This window comes from Arachis ipaensis, chromosome B4 (assembly GCF_059453495.1).
Source record: "Arachis ipaensis isolate K30076 ecotype BB chromosome B4, ASM5945349v1, whole genome shotgun sequence".
NCBI lineage: Eukaryota > Viridiplantae > Streptophyta > Magnoliopsida > Fabales > Fabaceae > Arachis > Arachis ipaensis.
In genome coordinates this window covers 83,213,273-83,235,669 of record NC_142439.1, presented here as the reverse complement: position 1 = coordinate 83,235,669, position 22,397 = coordinate 83,213,273, and the positions used below count along the sequence as shown (strand labels likewise).

The window sequence follows — 22,397 nt, the reverse complement described above, 5'->3', positions numbered from 1 at the left end:
CGGTGGTTCTGTAAGTTCTACTCCCTTGTGCTCTTCGGTGAATTCCTCCACTTCCTTGCAAGGTTCTACAATTATATCTGTGTCCTGGTCAAAGTCTTCTATGTCTTCCTCATCACTTGAGTCATAGATTGGAGGTTGAGAGAAATCTACCTCCGCATCATCTTCGTATTCACTTGGGGAAGATTCTTCGATCTCAGAGAATTCACTTGCAGATGCAAATTCATTACTAAGAGAATTTGACTTGTGACTATCATCATCAAGGGAATTTGAGTCCTGGGTTATTCCGTCTGATTCTTCATAAACAACTTGCCTTGGAGATTGTACAATATCCTCCTTAGCATCAACTGTAGCGTCTTTGACAGAGTTCTCCTCAGTTCTGGATTCCCATGGAGGTTCAGCATCTCCTAGATCTTCAACCAACTCTTTTTCTTGAACAATGACAGCTTCTTCTACTTGTTCTAGTACGAATTCATTCTCTGTCTTGTCCACTGGAATTTCTAGTATCTCCTTTATGCTACGCTCTTCGTTAGACTGTTCACATGGGGCTGTGGCTGATCCTTGTGTATTTGAGCGCCTAGAAACCCATTGAATTACTGCTTGCTCTAGTTGTCGAATGGTTGTTTGAAGTTTATTTACTGTTTCCTTTAGGCGAACCTCTGCTTCTCGGGTTGCCAAATTTGGACATGACACATAGAAAAGTGGCGGTGATTGGGAGTGATTGGATTGGTACTGGGGTAAGGAAGGATCATATGGTAGCGAATGGTGAAGAGAAGCTTGTGAGTGTGGTGGTTCGAGGTTATGTTGAAAGGATGGTCTATAGGCACGGGGTGGGGCTTGTTGGTAGTTATAAGGTTGTCCACCATATCTTTCAGCTGGGTATGCATTGTAGAATGGTCTTTGTCCAGGATACCTCGGAGGGTGTTGCTGCCTAAAGGGTTGATTAGATCCTCTTGGCTCCATCCATCCTTGATTGGTCTGACCTTGATGTACATTCCTGCTGTAACTTCTATTTCCTTCAACAAAATTAGAACCAAACTCAAAGCGAGAGGGGTGAGAGTTCATGATAGCAAATAAAGATGAAAAGGAAAAACAAAAAATAAATAAACAAGCAAAAGAAAAAAAATATTTACAATAACCAATAATAAGGCACATGTTAGCAGTTCCCCGGCAACGGCGCCATTTTGACGTTGAGATTTTTGCCAGTAAAGAATTTCATAAAAACAGTTGCGTTGTAGATATAGTCTCTAAACCAACAAAAATCCCTTCGTACAAACGTTTGGTTGTCACAAGTAACAAACCCCTTAAAAATTGTTAACCGAGTATCCAAACCTCGGGTCCTCTTCTCAAGGAACTGCAAGGAAGTATGTTCTTATTATTGGCTATAAGGGTTGTAATCGGGGTTTAGAAGGTGAGAAGCAAGTGATTTGAATGACAAGTAAAGTAAATGGCAATTAAAATAAATAAATACTGTAAAGCAACTTTTGGCAAGGTAAGAGAAATTAGAAGTCCAACTTAGTTATCTCTCTCAACAATAATGAAAGTTGAATCTAAATTTCACTTAGTTAACCCTTACTAAAGCAAAGGAAAGTCAAGGAACTAATTAGTTTGACCTTCGAATCCTATTTATTTCCTAAGAAAAAGTTGGGATTATTGAAGTTCAGTTTAATTAGCAAGATAACGATTATCAATTATGCTGGGGTTGATAACTGTTGAGTTACTGATTTCTTAACCAGGACCAAAAGGGGAAAAGATAAAATTGCTGGAATAAAAATATCCTTAGATAGAAAGCAATGGTAACACAAATTAAAGAAAAAGCAATCAATAACTGAAATACCTCAAATAATCATTAATTCAAATCATAACATGGAAAGGGTTCATAAGCCAAATTGGCAACATTTATAGATACGAATAAAAGCATTAAAGTGAAAGTAGCATAGAAACATAAATTAAAGTAAATATTGAACCTGGATCGAGAGTTACTCTTAAAAACTAAGAGAAGTCCTAAATCCTAATCGTAAGAGAGAGAGAGGAGAGAACCTCTCTCAAACTAAATCTAAATCATGGAAAGTAAAAATTGGCGAGCCCCTCTCATGAATGGATGCATTCCCCCATTTTATAGCCTCTAATCTGTGTGTTCTGGGCAGAAAACTGGGTCAAAAGCAGCCCAGAAATTGCCCCCTGCGATTTCTGTTACGTTCAGGTCGCGGAAAGGTGACGCGGCCACGTCGTCTACGCGGCCGCGCGAATTGAAGTTCGCAGATGCGACGCGCTCGTTCGCGTCGCCTAGCATTAGGGAAACTATGGCATATTATATATCAAATCGAAGCCCCGGATGTTAGCTTTCCAACGCAACTAAAACCGCGTCGTTTGGACCTCTGTAGCTAAAGTTATAGCCGTTAGAGTGCGAAGAGGTCAGGCTGGACAGCTTAGCAGTTTCTCCAACTTATTGTATTCCTTCCACTTTTGCATGCTTCCTTTCCATCCTCTGAGCCATTCCTGCCCTATAATCTCTAAAAACACTTAACACACATATCAAGACATCTAATGGTAATAAGAGATGATTAATATTAGCAAATATAAGTCCAAAGAAACATATTTTCAATCAAACCACATAATTAGGAAGGCAAATGTAAAACCATGCAAATAGTATGAATAAGTGGGTAAAGAGTTGATAAAAACCACTCAAATGAGCATAAGATAAACCATAAAATAGAGGTTTATCAAGAAGCTCAGAATTTGGAGATGAAAAACTTGAATTGACACACACGCGTCAGTGGCGCGTACGTGTGGATGAGAAAAATAGCAATGCACGCATAAGCATGGTGTACGTGCACGCGTGACTGAGCAAAATCACAACCTTCATGCGTAAGCGTAGTGCACGCGTACGCGTGGATAAGCAAAACGTTGGCCCTCCAACGTTGAGTCAAACGCCAATGATAGCAGGAATATTTGGTTTTTAAGAAGGGCGTTTGAGTCAACGTTGGACATCAAACGTTGACTCCAACTTGAGCACCAGAACTCTCCAATTCAAACAGATCTCTTCTCAACAGAAAGGGAAACCAATTGGAAGCCATTTTCAACCCAATTCCATCAAGGCCAAAAGTCTAATTCAGAAATTGAGGATCAATGGAAGAGAGTGTATAAATAGCTTAGAATTTAAGTTAGAAAGACTTTTACTTCATTTTTTTTACTTCTCGGTTCATTTAATTTTCTGCAATTCTTTCGATTCAGAATGTATCTTTCAATTTCATTTTCCATTTTGAGAGCTATGAACAACTCAACCCCTTTCATTGGGTTAGGGAGCTCTATTATAATTCAATGAATTAATAGTAGTTTTTAGCTTCTTCTTCTTTCTTTTCTCTTGATTATTGTTAGAAAGCTTTCGATCTTAATTCAATTGGATAGTTGTCTTGACAGAGAAGCTATCCATAATTGGAATTCTTCGGATCCTTGAGAGAGGGATGAAGAATTCATGCTAGAATTGCTTTCTCACATTGGATTAGATTGGGGGTTGGATGGATATTGTGACATTTAATCCTACCAATACTTTGATCTATAAATTTGTGTGGTATAGTCAGTGACCGAACTTCAACTCTTCCCATGAGCAATTAAATCAAGACATTGGGCAATTGTTCATGCTTAGAGAGATTGGTGAGCCAAGACATTGGGATCCAATCATCTAAGATTGCCAAGCAATGTCAATGAATGCATTGATTGAGGAAGAGATGAAAATGATTTGATCCAGAGAATTCAATATCTCCTGAAACCCAATGAATTCCTATCTCTGATCTACCCATTCTATTTACTTTCTGCTCTTTAAATTCATGCTTAATCCCCATTCCCATTTAATTTCTTGCAATTTACGCTTTTATCATTTAATTTCCCGCAATTTCATTTCTGTCATTTAATTTCTTGCAATTTAAGTTTCCTATTTGGTTGTAACCAGAATAACCGTCCAAGAAGCAATAATATTCATGTCCCGCAAGTCTTTCTAGCATCTGGTCCATGAAAGGTAGGGGGAAGTGATCCTTCCTGGTAGCTTCATTAAGCTTTCTATAATCAATGCACATGCGCCAGCCAGTCACTGTTCTTGTTGGTATCAGCTCATTCTTCTCATTTGGTACAACAGTGACCCCTCCTTTCTTAGGGACTACTTGCACTGGACTTGCCCAAGGGCTGTCTGAGATTGGGTAGATCACCACAGCTTAACACAATTTCAACACCTCTTTTTGGACTACTTCATTCATGGTTGGGTTTAGCCTTCTTTGCTGCTGTCTTGAGGGCTTGGCACCTTCTTCAAATAGGATTTTGTACATGCACATTGAAGGGCTAATTCCCTTTAAATCTGCAAGTGTCCATCCTATAGCATCCTTGTGTTGCTTCAGCACATGGATAAGCTCCTTTTCTTATCCCTCACTCAAGCTTGAATTAATGATTACTGGGTAAGTGTTGTTGTCACCCAAGTAAGCATACTTCAAGCTTGGAGGTAGGGTCTTCAGCTCTAGTTTTGGTGCTTCCACTTCCTTGTTGCCCATGTGGTTCAACATGATCGAGTCCTCCATGATTCCTTGTGGTACTTCTCCACCTGATGCTTGTTGTTCCAGCTCCATAGTTTTTTCACATTGTTCTTCTTCCAAAACTCCTTGAACTATCTTTTCTATGGTATCTACCATCATGCATTCTCCTATGGATTCTGTTGGGTAGCTCATTGCTTTGAAGACATTGAAGACCATATTCTCTTCATGTAACCTCAAGACTAGCTCCCCTTTTTGAACATCAATAATGGCTCCAGCAATAGCTAGGAATGGCCTTCCTAGGATAATTGATGTGTTGGCCTCTTCTTCCATATCCAGCACAACGAAGTCAGCTGGAAAAATAAACTCTCCTACTTTCACCAACAAATCTTTCACTACCCCATGAGGAAACTTGAATGTTCTGTCAGCCAATTGGAGTGCCGTTCTTGTTGGTTTGGCTTCCTCAATCCTCATCCTTCTCATCATAGCCAAGGACATGAGATTGATGCTAGCCCCTAGATTGCACAATGCATTCTCAATGTTGATATCACCTATGATGCAGGGAATTTGGAAGCTCCCAAGATCTTTCATCTTTTGAGGAAGCTTATTTTGTATGATGGCACTGCACTCCTCAGTTAGCACTATGGTTTCCTTTTCACCCCAGTTCCTTTTTCATGTCATAAGCTCCTTTAAAATTTTGGCATAGAGTGGCATTTGCTCTAATGCCTCAGTAAAAGGTATGTTGATCTGGAGCTTCTTGAAGATTTCTAGGAATCTAGAGAACTGGCTGTCTTTTCCATCCTTCTTCAGCCTTTGTGGATAGGGTGCCTGTGGCACAAAAGGCTTTAGGACTTGCTTTGATGATGATAGTGCAGGGGTCTCTTCTTCTTTCTTGGTTTCAGGTTCCTTTGCAGCTTCTTTTTCTTGGTTGCTTTGACTTGGGGATGCTTCTTCTACAACTTTTCCACTTCTCAGTGTGATGGACTTGCATTCCCCTCTTGGGTTGGTGATGAGTCCATATTTTCCGGTATATTTTGGTTTGATTTGAATGGATTTCATCATATAAACCCACATTTATTCATCTAAATAGCATGCTTTTGTGTTCTCTCCCTTAATTGTGCCTAAATATGAAAACATGCTATTTTGTGCTTATTTTGATCACTTTTATCCCACTTTTATGCCATTCGATGCCATGACATATTTGTTGAGTAAGTTTGGCAAGGCAAAAGTGGAAGGAAGCATGTACAAAGGGAGAAAACATGAAGAAAACAAAGGAGAAGCACACAATGGAGTGTGTGTGGGCACAACCACCTGTGCGTACGCACAAAAGCCACAAAACCATGTGTGCATACGCACGACAACCTGTGTGTACACACAAGAAGAAAATAAGCATGTGTGCGGACGCACACACCTATGCGTCCGCATACGTCCCAGTGCGTGACTTATTTATTGCAAATCGCTGGGGGCGATTTTTGGGTCTCCAGGGCCCAATTTTGGGGCTTTCTAAAGCTGATTGACTGCTATATGAAGGAAGGCCTCACTCCATGTGAAGAGGGGAGATATTAGGGTTAGATTAGCATTATGTAGGTTGCTCTCTAGAGAGAGAAGCTCCCCCCTCTCTCTAGAATTAGGGTTCTTTAGTTTAATTTCTTGTAATTTCTACTTTTAATTCTTGTTTCTATTTACTTTTCCTTGTCATTTATTGTTATTACCTCTTTGCTCTTCTTCACTTCTCTTATTATTTCCTTTATTTTGTTATTTTCATGTTATGAACACTTTTGTTATTTTAATTCCAATTAATGCAAATTTATGTTTCCATGTCATGTATTGCTTCCTTTAGTTGTTATTGCTATTTTCTTGCTTTGGTAGCTTTAGAATTTATTTTAATGCATTTTAATATTATTTTATTTTCATGCACACCAAGTGTTTGATAAAATGCTTGGCTTAGTTTTTACATAGCTTTTTCTTCACTCTTGGCTTGGGATTATTGACTTTGGTGTTTCTTGAGTCATTGATGTCCATTCTTGTTTGATATATTAGAGTGAGTTAGTTGATTTGGTTTCCCTTGACTCTATGTGACCCTTTAGTGTTGACATAGGACTTAGGAATTGAAATTAACTATGCCTATTTGACTTATCTTTGATGTAAGGTTGACTAAGTAGTATTAACTCTTCATAATCATCATATGTTTGTGGTTAATGGCTAGGATAGGTAGCCTTAGTCCTCAATTACTTGCTGGTGCACGAAATCGTGACTGTTCATTCCTTGGTAACGGCGCCAAAAAGTTGGTACGCACGTTCATAATCTTAGTTCTTTTTCACAACTTTGCACAACAAACCAGCAAGTGCACTGGGTCGTCCAAGTAATAAACCTTACGTGAGTAAGGGTCAATCCCATGGAGATTGTCGGCTTGAAGCAAGCTATGTTTATCTTGCAAATCTCAGTCAGACAGATTCAAATGGTTATGGGATTTAAGATAATTAAAATATAAATAAAATAGGATAGAGATACTTATGCAATTCATTGGTGAGAGTTTCAGATAAGCGTATGGAGATGCTTTTGTTCCTTCTGAACCTGTGCTTTCCTACTGCTTTCATCCAATCACTCATACTCCTTTCCATGGCAAGCTGTATGTTGGGCATCACCGTTGTCAATGGCTACATCCCATCCTCTCAGTGAAAATGGTCCAAATACACTGTCACCACATGGCTAATCATCTGTCGGTTCTCGATCTTGTTGCAATAGGATCCAGTGATCCTTTTGCGTTTGTCACTACGCCCAACACTCGCGAGTTTGAAGCTCGTCACAGTCATTCCTTCCCAGATCCTACTCGGAATACCACAAACAAGGTTTAGACTTTCCGGATCTCAAGAATAGCCGCCAATAATTCTAGCCTATACCACGAAGACTCTGATCGTGAACCAGGAGGCTAAGATATATGCATTCAAGCTTGATTTCATGTAGAACGGAAGTGTTTGTCAGGCACGCGTTCATAAGTGAGAATGGTGATGAGTGTCACATAATCATCACATTCATCATGTTCTTGTGTCCGAATGAATATCTTAGAATAAGAATAAGCTTGAATTGAATTGAAAAACAATAGTACTTTGCATTAATTCATGAGGAACAACAGAGCTCCACACCTTAATCTATGGTGTGTAGAAACTCTACCGTTGAAAATACATAAGTGATGGAGGTCAAGGCATGGCCGAATGGCCAGCCCCCTAAACATGATCTCTGAACATAAAATTAGTCAAATACCAACCAAAGATGTGAAATAAATCACTAAAACTAGTTTTTATAGTAAACTAGTAGCTAGGGTTACATAAGATAAGTAAATGATGTAGAAATCCACTTCCGGGCCCACTTGGTGTGTGCTTGGGCTGAGCATTGAGCTTTCATGTGTAGAGACTCTTTTTGGAGTTAAACGCCAGGTTGTAGCCTGTTTCTGGCGTTTAACTCTTATTTGCAACCTGTTTCTGGCGTTTAACTCCAGAATAGGGCAAGGAGTTAACGTTTGAACGCCAGTTTGCATCGTCAAAACTCGTGCAAAGTATGGACTATTTTATATTGTTGGAAAGCCCTAGATGTCTACTTTCCAAAGCAATTAAGAGCGCGCCAATTGGATTTAGCTCCAAAAAATCCACTTCGAGTGCAGGGAAGTCAGAATCCAACAGCATCTGCAGTCCTTCTTCAGCCTTTGAATCAGATTTTTGCTCAAGTCCCTCAATTTCGGCCAGAAATTACCTGAAATCACAGAAAAACACACAAACTCATAGTGAAGTCTAGAAATGTGAATTTCATTTAAAAACTAATAAAAATATACTAAAAAGTAACTAAATCATACTAAAAACTATGTAAAAACAATGCCAAAAAGCGTATAAATTATCCGCTCATCACTTGCCAAGAGGTTTCTTGTTTTTGAAGTTTTATTGCTTTGACTTTTACCTGCTTTCATTTAATTTCTTGCACGTTAAGTTACTTTCTTGCCATTTCTTTTCCTTGCATGTTTACTCTATTGCTTTGATGTTTAATTCCTCGCATGTTTAGTTTTCACACCCTTGGTTGAGAAATTGGGTGTCTATGTGGAATTGAGTTGTGGATGTCCATTCCGCGTTGTGTGAGAATTGTTAATTGGTTTGGTTTCCATTGACGCTAGTCTTTCACTAAGTAATTAGTGAGTTGACTAGGACTTATGGATTGAAATCAATTACACCCTTTGACTAATTCTTAAGGAGGATTGACTAGTTTGGATTGCTTCCACATAATTGCCACGTTTGTGGTTGGTGCACGAAATTGTGATGTCCAGGATCGAACAATCCCTGGCAACGTGAGCAACTTAGTACGCGCAATCGTAATTACACTTTGATTATGTAAAATTCATGGCTCTTTCTTTCCCTGGCAATGGCGCCAAGAACATGGTGCCAATACCATGGTTCACAACTTCGATACAACTAACCAGCAAGTGCACTGGGTCGTCCAAGTAATACCTTACGTGAGTAAGGGTCGAATCCCACGGAGATTGTTGGTATGAAGCAAGCTATGGTCACCTTGCAAATCTCAGTCAGGCAGATATAAAATAGTAATGAGGTTTTCGAAATTTATTAATAGAATAGGGATAGAAATACTTATGTAATTCATTGGTGAGAATTTCAGATAAGCGAATGGAGATGCTTTCGTTCATCTGAACCTCTGCTTTCCTGCTATCTTCATCCAATCAGTCTTACTCCTTTCCATGGCTGGCTTTATGCAAGGGCATCACCGTTGTCAGTGGCTACATCCCCTCCTCTCAGTGAAAAATATGCTCACATGCTCTGTCACAGCACGGCTAATCATCTGTCGGTTCTCGATCATGCTGGAATAGGATTCACCCTCCTTTTGCGTCTGTCACTAACGCCCAACAATCGCGAGTTTGAAGCTCGTCACAGTCATTCAATCATTGAATCCTACTCGGAATACCACAGACAAGGTTTAGACTTTCCGGATTCTCTTGAATGCCGCCATCATTCTAGCTTACGCCACGAAGATTCTGATTAAGAGATCTAAGAGATATTCATTCTAGCTTATTTCATGTAGAACGGAAGTGTTTGTCAGGCACGTGTTCATAGGGGAGAATGGTGATGAGCGTCACACATAATCATCACCTTCATCACGTTCTTGGGTGCGAATGGATATCTTAGAAGCGAAATAAGATGAATTGAATAGAAAATAGTAGTACTTTGCATTAATCTTTGAAGAACAGCAGAGCTCCACACCTTAATCTATGGAGTGTAGAAACTCTACCGTTAAAAATACATAAGTGAAAGTCCAGGCATGGCCGAGAGGCCAGCCCTCAATTGTGATCTAAGATAGCATGCGTTCAAAGATACCTAATACAATAGTAAAAGGTCCTATTTATAATAAACTAGTCACTAGGGTTTACAGAAATAAGTAATTGATGCATAAATCCACTTCCGAGGCCCACTTGGTGTGTGATTGGGCTGAGCTTGAGTGTTGCACGTGTAGAGGTCCTTCTTGGAGTTGAACGCCAGTATTTGTGCCAGTTTGGGCGTTCAGCTCTGGTTTTGGCTCCTTTTCTGGCGCTGGACGCCAGATTTGGGTAGAAAGCTGGTGTTGAACGCCAGTTTACGTCGTCTATTCTTGGCCAAAGTATGGACTATTATACATTTCTGGAAAGCCCTGGATGTCTACTTTATAACTCAATTAAAAGCGCGCCATTTCGAGTTTTGTAGCTCCAGAAAATCCACTTTGAGTGCTGGGAGGTCAGAATCCAACAGCATCAGCAGTCCTTCTTCAACCTCTGAATCTGATTTTTGCTCAAGTCCCTCAATTTCAGCCAGAAAATATCTGAAATCACAGAAAAACACACAAACTCATAGTAAAGTCCAGAAATGTGAATTTAACATAAAAACTAATGAAAACATCCCAAAAAGTAACTAGATCCTACTAAAAATATACTAAAAACAATGTCAAAAAGCGTATAAATTATCCGCTCATCACAACACCAAACTTAAATTGTTGCTTGTCCCCAAGCAACTGAAAATCAAATAGGATAAAAAGAAGAGAATATACTATAAATTCCAAACTATCAATGAAACATAGCTGCAATCATATGAGCGGGACTTATAGCTTTTTGCCTCTTGAATAGTTTTGGCATCTCACTTTATCCATTGAGGTTCAGAATGATTGGCATCTATAGGAACTCAGAGTTCAGATAGTGTTATTGACTCTCCTAGTTTAGTATGATGATTCTTGAACACAGCTATTTTATGAGTCTTGGCCGTGGCCCTAAGCACTTTGTTTTCCAGTATTACCACCGGATACATAAATGCCACAGACACATAATTGGGTGAACCTTTTCAGATTGTGACTCAGCTTTGCTAAAGTCCCCAATTAGAGGTGTCCAGGGTTCTTAAGCACACTCTTTTTTTGCTTTGGACCTTGACTTTAACCGCTCAGTCTCAAGTTTTCACTTGACACCTACACGCCACAAGCACATGGTTAGGGACAGCTTGGTTTAGCCGCTTAGACCAGGATTTTTTTCCTTTTAGGCCCTCCTATCCACTGATGCTCAAAGCCTTGGGATCCTTTTTATTTGCCCTTGCCTTTTGGTTTTAAGGGTTATTGGCTTTTTGCTCTTGCCTCTTGGTTTTAAGAGCTTTTGGCTTTTTCTGCTTGCTTTTTCTTTTTCTTTCTATTATTTTTTTTTTTGCCTATTTTTTTTTTCTGCAAGCATATGTTCTTTGCTGCTTTTTCTTGCTTCAAGAATCATTTTTATGATTTTTCAGATTATCAAATAACATGTCTCCTAGTCATCATTCTTTCAAGAGCCAACATATTTAACATTCTTAAACAACAACTTCAAAAGACATATGCACTGTTTAAGCATACATTCAGAAAACAAGAAGCATTGTCACCACATCAATATAATTAAACTAAGTTCAAGGATAAATTCGAAACTCATGTACTTCTTGTTCTTTTGAATTAAAGCATTTTTCATTTAAGAAAGGTGATGGATTCATAGGACATTCATAACTTTTAAGACATAGTTACTAACTACTAATGATCATGTAATGAAGACACAAACACAGATAAGCACATAACATAGAAAACGAAAAACAGAAGAAATAAGAACAAGGAATGAATCCACCTTAGTGATGGTGGCGTTCCCTTCTGGAGGAACGAATGATGTCCTTGAGCTCTTCTATGTCTCTTCCTTGTCTTTGTTGCTCCTCCCTCATTGCTTTTTGATCTTCTCTTATTTCATGAAGGATGATGGAGTGCTCTTGATGTTCCACCCTTAATTGTCCCCTGTTGGAACTTAATTCTCCTAGGGAGGTGTTGATTTGCTCCTAATATTTATGTGGAGGGAAGTGCATCCCCTGAGGTATCTCAGGGATTTCTTAATTTGCAGCCACATGTTCTACCACTGAGCTATAAACCCTTGAGATGAATCTTTCCATCTCCCATGACTCGGAGGTGGAAGCCTTTGTCTTCCCTTCCCCACTTTTAGAGGTTTAGGTGCCATCAATGGTAATGGAAAAACAAAAAAGCTTATGCTTTTACCACACCAAACTTAGAATGTTGCTCGCCCTCGAGCAAAAGAAGAAGGAATAGAAGAAGAAGAAGATATGGAGGAGATGGAGGGATGTGTGTATGGATGTGAGTGGTGGATGGAAAACAGAAGGGATGGTCATGAATGGAGAGATAGAGGGTGAGGTGGGTGGGGATCCTGTGAGATTCACAGATCCTGAGATGATCCTGTGGGTCCACAGATCCTGAGATGATCCTGTGGGGTCCACAGATCTTGAGGTGTCAAGGCATTTACATCCCTGCACCAATTTAGACATGCAAAATGCCCTTGCACACAACTCTGGGCGTTCAGCGCCAGGTTGGTGCCCATTTTGGGCGTTCAACGCCCATTTGTTGCCATTTCTGGCGTTGAACGCCAGAACCATGCTTGTTCTGGGCGTTCAGCGCCAGGATGTTGCGCATTTTGGGCGTTCAGCGCCAGAATCATGCTCTGTTCTGGCGTTGAACGCCAGGCAGATGCTTCCTCCAGGGTGTGATTTTTCTTCTGCTGTTTTTGATTCCGTTTTCAATTTTTATATTTATTTTGTGACTCCACATGATCATGAACCTATAAAGACATATAACTAAGAAAAATATAGTTAGATAAAAATTGGGTTGCCTCCCAACAAGCGCTTCTTTAATGTCAGTAGCTTGACAGTGGGCTCTCATGGAGCCTCACAGATGTGCAGAGTTTTGTTGAGACTCTCCAACACCAAACTTAGAGTTTGGATATGGGAGTTCAACACCAAACTTAGAGTTTGGTTGTGGCCTCCCAACACCAAACTTAGAGTTTGACTGTGGGGGCTTTGTTTGACTCTGCTTTGGGAGAAGCTTTTCATGCTTCCTCTCCATGGTTGCAGAGAGAGATCCTTGAGTTTTAAACACAAGGGAGTCCTCATTCATTTGGAGGACTAATTCTCCTCTGTCAACATCAATCACAGCTCTTCCTGTGGCCAGAAAAGGTCTTCCTAGGATAATGGATTCATCCTCTTCCTTTCCAGTATCCAGGACTATGAAATCAGCAGGGATGTAAAGGCCCTCAACCTTTACTAACACATCCTCTACTTGTCCATAAGCCTGTTTTCTTGAATTGTCTGCCATCTCTAATGAGATTTTAGCAGCTTGCACCCCAGAGATTCCTAGTTTCTCTATTACAGAGAGGGGCATGAGGTTTATTCCTGAACCAAGGTCACACAGAGCCTTAAAGATCATGGTGCCCATGGTACAAGGTATTATGAACTTTTCAGGATCCTGTTTCTTCTGAGGCAATGTCAGTTGATCCAGATCACTTAGTTCATTGATGAACAAGGGAGGTTCAACTTCCCAAGTATCAATGCCAAATAATTTGGCATTTAGCTTCATGATTGCACCAAGAAACTTGGCAGTTTGCTCTTCAGTAACATCCTCATTCTCTTCAGAAGAGGAATATTCATCAGAGCTCATGAAGGTCATAAGGAGGTTCAATGGAATTTCTATGGTCTCTAGATGAGTCTCAGATTCCTTTGGTTCCTCAGAGGGAAGCTCCTTATTGGTCACTGGACGTCCCAGGAGGTCTTCCTCCTTGGGATTCACGTCCTCCTCTCCCTCATTGGGTTTGGCCATTTTGCTTATGTCAATGGCCTTGCACTCTCCTTTTGGATTCTCTTCTGTATTGCTTGGGAGAGTACTGGGAGGGATTTCAGTGATCCTTTTACTCAGCTGGCCCACTTGTGCTTCCAAATTTCTAATGGAAGACCTTGTTTCATTCATGAAACTCACAGTGGCCTTGGACAGATCAGAAACTAAGTTTGTTAAATTAGAAGTATTTTGTTCAGAGTTCTCTGTCTGTTGCTGAGTGGATGATGGATAAGGTTTATTATTGTTGAACCTGTTTCTTCCACCATTATTAAAGCCTTGTTGAGGCTTTTGATCCTTCCATGAGAAATTTGGATGATTTCTCCATGATGAGTTATAGGTGTTTCCATAAGGTTCACCTAAGTAATTTACCTCTGCTATTGCAGGGTTCTCAGGATCATAAGCTTCTTCTTCACAAGAAGCCTCTTGAGTACTGTTGGATGCAGCTTGCATTCCATTCAGACTCTGAGAAATCATATTGACTTGCTGAGTCAATATTTTATTCTTAGCAAATATGGCATTCAGAGTATCAACTTCAAGAACTCCCTTCTTCATAGGCGTCCCATTATTCACAGGATTCCTCTCAGAAGTGTACATGAACTGGTTATTAGCGACCATGTCAATGAGTTCTTGAGCTTCTGCAGGCGTTTTCTTTAGGTGAATGGATCCACCTGCAGAAGTGTCCAGTGACATCTTTGATAGCTCAGATAAACCATCATAGAATATGTCCAGGATGGTCCATTCTGAAAGCATGTCAGAAGGACACTTTTTGGTCAACTATTTGTATCTTTTCCAAGCTTCATAGAGGGATTCACCTTCTTTCTGTTTGAAAGTTTGAACATCCACTCTAAGCTTGCTCAGCTTTTGAGGAGGAAAGTACTTGGCTAAGAAAGCCGTGACCAGCTTATCCCAAGAGTTCAGGCTATCTTTAGGTTGAGAGTCCAACCAGATTCTAGCTCTGTCTCTTACAGCAAAAGGGAAAAGCATGAGCCTGTAGACTTCAGGATCTACTCCATTAGTCTTAACAGTATCACATATCTGCAAGAATTCAGTTAAGAACTGAAAAGGATCTTCAGATGGAAGTCTATGAAACTTGCAGTTCTGCTGCATCAGAGAAACTAATTGAGGTTTCAGCTCAAAGTTGTTTGCTCCAATGGCAGGAATGGAGATGCTTCTTCCATGTAAATTGGAATTAGGTGCAGTAAAGTCACCAAGCATCCTCCTTGCATTATTATTATTTTCGGCTGCCATCTCCTCTTCCTGTTCGAAAATTTCTGAAAGGTTATCTCTGGATTGTTGTATTTTAGCTTCTCTTATTTTTCTTTTTAGAGTCCTTTCAGGTTCTGGATCTGCTTCCACAAGAATGTTCTTATCCTTGCTCCTGCTCATATGACAAAGAAGAGGGCACAGAGAAATAATAATAATAATAGAGATCCTTTATACCTTAGTATAGGGATCCCTGTGTGAGTAGAAGAAGAGGGGGAGACAAAGAATGTAATATAATGGAAGAAACACAACTGTGAAGATGGCAAAGATGTGAGATGAGATGTTAGTAGATGAATAAATAAATAGAATAAGATGAGAGAGAAGGAATTTTCGAAATTAGTTTTTGAAAAAGAGTTAGTGATTTTTTGAGAATAGTTTTTGAAAAAGGTTAGTAAAAATGTTTTTTTTTCGAAAATTAAAATAAAAAAATTAGGATAATTAGTTAATTAAAAAGAAATTTTGAAAAAGAGGGAAGATATTTTCGAAAATTAGAGAGAGAGAGTTAGTTAGGTAGTTTTGAAAAAGATAAGAAACAAACAAAAAGTTAGTTAGTTAGTTGAAACAAATTTTGAAAAGATAAGAAGTTAGGAAGTTAGAAAAGATATTTTGAAATCAAATTTTTGAAAAAGATAAGATAAGAAGATATTTTTGAAAAGATATGATTGAAATTAGTTTTGAAAAAGATTTGATTTTTAAAATCACAATTAATGACTTGATTCACAAGAAATCACAAGATATGATTCTAGAACTCAAAGTTTGAATCTTTCTTAACAAGTAAGTAACAAACTTGAAATTTTTGAATCAAAACATTAATTGCTATTGTTATTTTCGAAAATTTAGTATAAAAATAAGAAAAAGATTTTTGAAAATTATTTTTGGAATTTTCGAAAATAACTAAGAATTTTGAAAAAAATTTGATTTTTGAAAAAGATTTTGAAAAAGATAAGATTTTCAAATTGAAAATTTGATTTGACTCATAAGATTTTAAAAATTTTGAAAAAGTCAATTCAAATTTTCGAATTCGATAAGGAGAAAAAGGGAAAGATATATTTTTTTTTTATTTTTTATGATGAGAGAGAAAAACAACAAAAAGACTCAATGCATGAAAATTTTGAATCAAAACAATGAATGCATGTATGAATGATATGAATGTCAAGATGAACACCAAGAACACTTTGAATGTCAAGATGAACATCAAGAACATATTTTTGAAAAATTTTTAATGCAAAGAAAACATGTAAGACACCAAACTTAGAAATCTTTCATGTTTAGACTCTAACAAACGAAAAATGCACATGAGAAACAACTAAAGATGCAAAACAAGAAAACATCAAGATCAAACAAGAAGACTTACCAAGAACAACATGGAGATCATGAAGAACACTATGAATGCATGATATTTTCGAAAAATGCAAGATGCATATGCAATTGACACCAAACTTATGATATGACTCAAGACTCAAACAAGAAACAGAAAAATATTTTTGATTTTTATGATTTTCTAATTTTTTTGTATTTTTTTCGAAAATTAATTGAAAAAGAAAAAAATAAGGATTCCAAAATTTTTAACATGAATTCCAGGAATCCTGCATTCTTAGTCTAAAGCTTCAGTCCAGGAATTAGACATGGCTCACTAGCCAGCCAAGCTTTCAATGAAAGCTCCGGTCCAAAACACTAGACATGGCCAATGGCCAGCCAAGCTTCAGCATGTAATTCAGACGTGACACGCCTGACATACTCATTCCCAAAGGAATTAGACATGGCTTTACAGCCAGCCAGGCTTCACATGCTTCATGAAACACTAGAATTCATTCTTTAAAAATTTTGAATAAAAAATTTTTGAAAACATTTTTATATTATTTTCGAAAACAGATGAGAAAATTTTAGAAATATTTTCGAAAAAATTTTTGAAAATAAAATAAAAAGAAAATTACCTAATCTGAGCAACAAGATGAACCGTCAGTTGTCCAAACTCGAACAATCCCCGGCAACGGCGCCAAAAAAAACTTGGTGCACGAAATTGTGATGTCCAGGATCGAACAATCCCTGGCAACGTGAGCAACTTGGTACGCGCAATCGTAATTACACTTTGATTATGTAAAATTCATGGCTCTTTCTTTCCCTGGCAATGGCGCCAAGAACATGGTGCCAATACCATGGTTCACAACTTCGATACAACTAACCAGCAAGTGCACTGGGTCGTCCAAGTAATACCTTACGTGAGTAAGGGTCGAATCCCACGGAGATTGTTGGTATGAAGCAAGCTATGGTCACCTTGAAAATCTCAGTCAGGCAGATATAAAATAGTAATGAGGTTTTCGAAATTAATAGAATAGGGATAGAAATACTTATGTAATTCATTGGTGAGAATTTCAGATAAGCGAATGGAGATGCTTTCGTTCCTCTGAACCTCTGCTTTCCTGCTATCTTCATCCAATCAGTCTTACTCCTTTCCATGGCTGGCTTTATGCAAGGGCATCACCGTTGTCAGTGGCTACATCCCCTCCTCTCAGTGAAAAATATGCTCACATGCTCTGTCACAGCACGGCTAATCATCTGTCGGTTCTCGATCATGCTGGAATAGGATTCACCCTCCTTTTGCATCTGTCACTAACGCCCAACAATCGCGAGTTTGAAGCTCGTCACAGTCATTCAATCATTGAATCCTACTCGGAATACCACAGACAAGGTTTAGACTTTCCGGATTCTCTTGAATGCCGCCATCATTCTAGCTTACGCCACGAAAATTCTGATTAAGAGATCTAAGAGATATTCATTCTAGCTTATTTCATGTAGAACGGAAGTGTTTGTCAGGCACGTGTTCATAGGGGAGAATGGTGATGAGCGTCACATATAATCATCACCTTCATCACGTTCTTGGGTGCGAATGGATATCTTAGAAGCGAAATAAGATGAATTGAATAGAAAACAGTAGTACTTTGCATTAATCTTTGAGGAACAGCAGAGCTCCACACCTTAATCTATGGAGTGTAGAAACTCTACCGTTAAAAATACATAAGTGAAAGTCCAGGCAAGGCCGAGAGGCCAGCCCTCAATTGTGATCTAAGATAGCATGCGTTCAAAGATACCTAATACAATAGTAAAAGGTCCTATTTATAATAAACTAGTCACTAGGATTTACAGAAATAAGTAATTGATGCATAAATCCACATTCGGGGCCCACTTGGTGTGTGTTTGGGCTGAGCTTGAGTGTTGCACGTGTAGAGGTCCTTCTTGGAGTTGAACGCCAGTATTTGTGCCAGTTTGGGCGTTCAGCTCTGGTTTTGGCTCCTTTTCTAGCGCTGGACGCCAGATTTGGGTAGAAAGCTGGTGTTGAACGCCAGTTTATGTCGTCTATTCTTGGCCAAAGTATGCACTATTATACATTTCTGGAAAGCCCTGGATGTCTACTTCCCAACGCAATTGGAAGCGCGCCATTTCGAGTTTTGTAGCTCCGGAAAATCCACATTGAGTGCAGGGAGGTCAGAATCCAACAGCATTAGCAGTCCTTCTTCAACCTCTGAATCTGATTTTTGCTCAAGTCCCTCAATTTCAGCCAGAAAATATCTGAAATCACAGAAAAACACACAAACTCATAGTAACGTCCAGAAATGTGAATTTAACATAAAAACTAATGAAAACATCCCTAAAAGTAACTAGATCCTACTAAAAATATACTAAAAACAATGTCAAAAAGCGTATAAATTATCCGCTCATTAGTGGTCCACAACTAGGATAGGTGATGCCAGGGCATTTTGGCCAGTTTCACTGACCTTTTCTTTACTGTTTTTAGGGTAGTTTCATGCATTTTCTTAGGAAATAAGCTAGTTTTGGGTAGATATTCACTTACATCTTGATTCAAGCATACATTGTGCACTTTACATGATTTCATGAGGATTTTGCATGAATTTAAGGACAAATTGGATGTTGCATTTCCCATGACTTGGACTAGAACTTTGATGCACTTTATTGCTTGATTTCAGGACAAAGGAAGCAAAGAAGAACCACATTAGTGGCTACGTTAGTTACACTAACGTTAACACTAACGTGGAATGGGAGTAACTTGCAAAGTTAAAGAGAAAAGTGATTGCCAATAATGCTCTCAAAGTCATCATTGCGCACGTTAAGAGTCACATTAACTAAGTTAACGTGAACTCTAACGTGGAAGAAGGGAAATGGAGCCAACGTTAGTGACACTTAACATTATCACTAACGTTGGACCAAGCTCATGAGTGGCCACGTTAGTCACCACGTTAACTTAGTTAACGTGGCCTCTAACGTTAAGAAGAAAGGGGGGAAGCCAACGTTAGTGATATTCAACATTATCACTAACGTTGGCCAAGTCACACTAGGCCACATTAACTCCCACGTTAACCTAGTTAACGTGGAAGCTAACGTGAGGAACAAGGTGGTCGACAACGTTAGTGACACTAAACATTATCACTAACGTTGGAAGGAACCCACACAAACCCCAATGAGCCACGTTAACTCCCACGTTAACTTAGTTAACGTGAAAGTTAACGTGAAGAAGGGAGGTAACGCCAACGTTAGTGACACCCAACATTGTCACTAACGTTGGAAGGAGCCCACACATGCCACCATGAGCCATGTTAACTTCCACGTTAACTTAGTTAACGTGGAAGCTAACGTGGATAAGGGAATGTTGAGCCAACGTTAGTGACACTCAACTTTGTCACTAACGTTGGAGATGGCTAGCAAGGCCACGTTAGAAGCCACATTAACCTAGTTAACGTGGACTCTAACGTGGGAGCTAAGGGGCACATTGGAACGTTAGTGACAATGTTAAGTGTCACTAACGTTCTCGAAGGTTGGCACGCCTACGTTAAAAGAGCCACGTTAACTAAGTTAACGTGGACTCTAACGTAGGGAAGGGGGAGGCTTCTCAACGTTATTAGGAAAGTTGAGTCCCAATAACGTGCGCGAAGGACAAAGAGGCAACGTTAGTGGCAACGTTTGTGCCACTAACGTTGAGGTTAACGTGGCTCTTACTTGGGTAAGGAACGTTAGTGAAAAAGTTGAATGTCACTAACGTTCTCGAACCCATATTTTCACTGAACGTTAACACCACTAACGTCCTGAGCTAAAGTCTCTGCCCACTTCACACTTTCTCTCTGCAAGTAAAGCCAAGCCCAATGAAGAAGATAACTGCTTCAAACTCAAGATCCAAAGGCCCAGACCCAAGACTTGAAGAACCAACTAGAAGAGTAGAAGAGTAGTATATATAGGAGTAACTTTGAATTAATTTGGGAGTTGGAAAATATAGGGAGCCTCTGGGCATAGAATTACTCTATGTATTTACTTTCTCTACACTTCTAGTTTTCATCATGTATTCTCCATCTTTGTTTTTATTTTCCAGAGCTATGAACAACTAAACCCCATTCATTGGGTTAGGGAGCTCTGTTGTAATTTGATGGATCAATACTAGTTTTCATTATTCTTCTTCTATCTTTTCTCTTGATTTTACTTGAAAGCTTTCGATCTTCATCCAATTGGGTAGTTATCTTGGAAAAGAAGCTATTCATACTTGGATCTCTTCTGAACCTTGAAAGAGGAATGAACAGATCAAGCAAGAAATGCTTTCTCATGCTGGACCAAATTGGGTTTGGATGGATATGTGACTATAATCTTCTTAACACTTGATTTGGGAAATACATGTGGTATAATCAGTGACCATACTTCATCTCTTCTCATGAGCAATTGACCAAGGAATTGGCTATTGATCAAGATTTGAGAGATTGAATTACAAGAAATTGTAATTCAATCATTTAAGATTGCCAAGGAGATCAATGAGTGCATTGATTGAGGAAGAGATGAAAATGAAATTGATCCGGAGAATGCAACATCTCCTAAGCCCAATGAACTCCCCATTTCTGATCTTACCCATTCTCTTTAATTTCTGTTATTTACTCTTATGAGCAATTCCCCCATTCCCATTTACAATTCTGCAATTTACTTCAGTAATTTACTTTCAGTTCTTTAATTCTAGCATTTACTTTTTCTGTCATTTACATTCCCGCCATTTTATTTTCTGCAATTCTAAACTCAAATCCTGGATTCGCTCAACTAGAATATTCCTCTAATTAAAGTTGCTTGATCAATCAATCCTTGTGGGATTCGACCTCACTCTATTGTGAGTTTTTACTTGACGACAAATTCGGTACACTTGCCGAAGGAAATTTGTTAAGAGACAAGTTTTTCGTGCATCAAGTTTATGGCGCCGTTGCCGGGGATTGATTGTGCATCAACAATGATTAGATTGGAGGATAACTAGATTGAGCATTGTATTTTTGTTTGATTTAATTTTCTGTTTGAGTCATTTACTTCCTGTTTTAGTTAATTTCTTCCCTTCCCCATACTTTTTCTTTGTTATTTACTATTCATCTCACTAACCCACTAACTGTTTGATATATTGCATCACTCACACTAAAAGTAATTCTGACAGATATACTTTCTGCACCTATTCTCTTTGCTTGTACTTGTTGGTTGTATGACAGGGAGAAGAAGCGGGGCTTCAACTTCCTTTGATTCTGAATCTGAGAGAACCTTCCTTAGACTAAGGAGGGAGGCAAGAGAAAAATGTGTAGTTGGTGCTGAAGAAGAGGAGGAACACTTTGAGGAATACTTTGAACCAAACATGGAAGAAAACATGGAAAACCATCATGAAGAAGAGGCTCACAACCATGGCAGAAGAGGTCGAGCAAATCATGCTGGGGAGGATAGAAGAGTTTTAGGCTCTTACATCAATCCAAACCCAGGAAACTGTGGAAGTAGAATTCAAAAGCCAACCATCCATGCCAACAATTTTGAACTAAAACCACAGCTCATCACCCTTGTTCAGAACAACTGTTCGTTCGGAGGAAGTGTCCAAGAGGACCCCAATCAACATCTAACCACCTTCCTGAGAATATGTGACACAGTGAAGTCTAATGGTGTTCATCCTGACGCCTATAAACTGCTCTTATTTCCATTCTCACTCAAAGATAAGGCGGCCAAGTGGCTGGAGTCTTTCCCAAGGGAGAGCTTGACAACTTGGAAAGATGTGGTGAACAAATTCTTAGCAAGATTTTACCCTCCTCAACGAATCAATAGGCTGAGAGCTGAGGTCCAAACTTTCAGGCAACAAGATGGTGAGACTCTATATGAAGCATGGGAGAGGTTTAAAGACCTAACAAGGAGGTGCCCACCCGATATGTTCAATGAATGGGTGCAGCTGCAAATTTTCTATGAAGGGCTCTCTTATGAGTCAAAGAAGGCCGTAGACCATTCATCCGGAGGATCTTTGAACAAGAAGAAGACTATTGAGGAGGCCATAGATGTCATTGAAACAGTAGCAGAGAACGACTACTTCTATGCTTCCGAAAGAGGGAACACAAGAGGAGTAATGGAGCTAAATAATGTAGATGCTCTGCT

At 39.1% G+C, this 22,397-nt stretch overlaps 2 non-coding genes across 2 annotated transcripts; one reads left to right on the top strand and one right to left on the bottom strand.

The window, feature by feature from the left end:
• Positions 1-14,447: 14,447 nt before the first annotated feature.
• LOC148568161 (small nucleolar RNA R71) lies at positions 14,448-14,555 on the top strand. The gene has a single exon (XR_015881992.1). It is a non-coding gene; the product is annotated as a small nucleolar RNA R71 (small nucleolar RNA).
• A 7,519-nt stretch (positions 14,556-22,074) lies between these two features.
• Positions 22,075-22,181, bottom strand: LOC148568160 (small nucleolar RNA R71). Its single transcript, XR_015882260.1, has one exon. It is a non-coding gene; the product is annotated as a small nucleolar RNA R71 (small nucleolar RNA).
• Positions 22,182-22,397: the final 216 nt, after the last annotated feature.